At 43.0% G+C, this 2710-nt stretch overlaps 1 pseudogene; it reads right to left on the bottom strand.

Moving 5' to 3' along the window:
• Window positions 1-1926: 1926 nt before the first annotated feature.
• LOC102819813 lies at window positions 1927-2424 on the bottom strand (annotated as a pseudogene).
• Window positions 2425-2710: the final 286 nt, after the last annotated feature.

Below are 2710 nucleotides of genomic sequence, written 5' to 3'. Positions count from 1 at the left end.
ACTTCACAACAACAACAATAATAGTGAATATTAAAGAAGATAACAAGGAATATTATAAGCTTTGCACACATAACATTTTTTCAGAGGAGGTGATTGAGTAGAAGTTAAGGGAAGGCTTTGTAGTGATCAGAAGGACCTGAACTTTTTATTTTGGAATTTTATACTGTACAAAAAAGAAAACAGTACCATACAGTAAATGTCTGTGTACCCATCAACTTTAGCTGTTAACAGCTTGTTTCATGTATCCCCAACTCCTGATTGCTTTTTGTTGTGTTTTTGGAGTCTTTTTTTTTTTGCCTTTTTAAAAAAGTTTTTATTGTGATTTGAGGGAAAGTTTACAGGGCAGATCATCAGTTTTACATTCAACAAATCATACACTTTGTTTCATTACAATGATTATAATCCCCTCCATATACCATCAGTTAACAGTATTTCTCTCTATTCATTTTAGCTCCATTAAAAAACAAAAAACAAAACTCAGGCATATATAATAATTTAAACCACCAAAGGACACATTCTGCAAGTCTGCGTTCTGGCTCTCAGTCCCTCTCTTTCTTTGAATCTAGAGTCCTCAGCTGGTCCCTCACTCTATGTCCCCACCTCTGCCTCCATTTCTGGTGTCGTTGCTGTTTTCTGGAGTATTTAAAGCAAATCTTAGTTACATGGTTTCATCCATACATTGTCTGAAATAGATAAAAACTTTAAAGAAAGAAAAAAAGCCATAGCCACAAAGCTATTATGCTGTTATAAGTGACATCTAGTAAGTTCCAACTTACAGTAACTCTGTATAGGGTTTCTGAGGCCAGTAAATCTTTACTGGAGCAGAAAGCCTCATCTTTTTCCCAAAGAGTGCCTGGTGGGCTTCAAGCTTGTGGTTAATAGCTCATGTTTGTCTTGCAGAACCACCACACCCTTAAAGAACTATTATGTTGTTGTGTGCCTTTGAGCTGGTTCCAACTGAAAGCAACCCTGTATAGGGTTTCTGAGAACGGCTGGCGGGTTTCATCTGCGGACTTTGTGGCTGCCAGTCCAGTGCTTATCCTACAGTGCCACATCAGGGCTCACAAAACCATTATAAGCAACAAAAATTATTTTAACAACAACAAGGAATTCTGGTGTAGTGCTGTAGGGTAAGTACTGAACTGTTAACCATAAGTTCAGTGGTTCAAACCCACTAGTTGCTCCTTGGAAACCATATACAGGGTTGCTAAGAGTCAGAAGTGACTTGGCACTTAACAGCAATAACAACAAGACTTGATGTGGTGCTGTAGGATAAGTACTAGACTGCTAACTACAAGGTTAGTGGTTCAGATCTTCCAACTCCTCCTCGGAAACCATATACAAAATCGCTATGACTTGGAACCAACTTGACAGCACTTAAAAGCAACAGTATCCTAGTGGAAAAGGAGCTCTGGTGACACAGTGGTTAAACCCTCAGCTGCTAACTGAAAGGTCAGCAGTTTGAACCCAGCAGCTACTCTGCAGGAGAAAGATAGATAATCTGCTTTCATCAAGGTTTACAACTTTGGAAACCTTGAGGGAAGTTCTGCTCTGTCTCACAGGGCCCTATGAGTGTAATTAATTTGACAGCAACCTAAGCTTTTGGCTGTTAACTACTAGGATTCTCCTCCTGTAAAGATTGTAGCATAGAAAACCATATGGGGCAGTTTGCTGTCTTATATAGAGTTCCTGTGAGTTGGAATCTATTTGATGGCATGCAACAAGTTGCCTGGGGAAATTTCTCTGTACTGGGCTATTTGACTGTACTAGTAAAAGTCTTTAGCAATTGAAATGATGCCTGTTGTCCCCTTCTCCTATAACATAATTTCCTTCCTTCTACCAGATGAGACTTTCTGCTCCGTAAAAATTTGTAACCTCAAGTAACCCTATACAGGGCCCCTGTGATTCAGAACCAGCTCACTCGAATCAGCACACACGCTGTAGATCGTCTTTCTTTGTTTTGGGAAGGCACAGCACTTTATTATTTATACAGATGAATGAAGAGCAGGAGGGTAGAGGCTGAGGTGTGGGGCAGGAAGGCGGCTGGAGCTCAGTAGGTGATGATGAGTTGTCCACGCCCCCCCAGTCCTCATAGCTCCCATCTGGTAGGTAGTCTGGCAGGTAGCAGCAAATGATGATGGGGATCTTTCCGGCCTTAAGCTCGTTCATGGCGAAGAGCAAGGGGTCCGGCTCCCCATCCATCTCCACCATCACGGGGGCACACATCGCGATCTGGAGGGCTCTGGCACCCAGCACGTGGGCTTGCTCCTACTTGGTCTTGTACGGCGTAGTGATCGGTTTCTGGTTGGCCTGCGTCGGAAGGATCTCGACGTTCTCTTGGCCTTCTTCCAGGTCATCTAGCCCTTCCTCCTCCTCCACATCTTCAAAGTCGTCACCATCAAAATTGTCTTCGTTGTCTGACATATACAGCCTGTGCGGCAGAGACGTGCTTTTACTTCCCGCAACCGCCAGGAGGCCCCGCACCCCCACCCCCACCCCTTCACAAAGAGCGCGCCTTGCCCACGCGGCGCCAAGCGGTTTTTCGTCTTTCTTAAAAAACAAAAAAAGCACCAAACTCTTCTGGCCGTATTGGCTCTTCTAGGTACTACCCATTTCTCTATTCTCTCTGTAGCAAAAAATATTGTAGTAAAAACAGTTTTTACTCCTCTTCAGTTCTTCTTTTCTCTCCTGAGCCCACTTCAATGATACT

Source organism: Chrysochloris asiatica, unplaced genomic scaffold (assembly GCF_000296735.1).
Source record: "Chrysochloris asiatica unplaced genomic scaffold, ChrAsi1.0 scaffold00014, whole genome shotgun sequence".
In the NCBI taxonomy this organism is placed as follows: Eukaryota; Metazoa; Chordata; class Mammalia; order Afrosoricida; family Chrysochloridae; genus Chrysochloris; species Chrysochloris asiatica.
The sequence above is the reverse complement of the archived record's forward strand: the minus strand, read 5'-3'. Positions and strand labels throughout refer to the sequence as shown.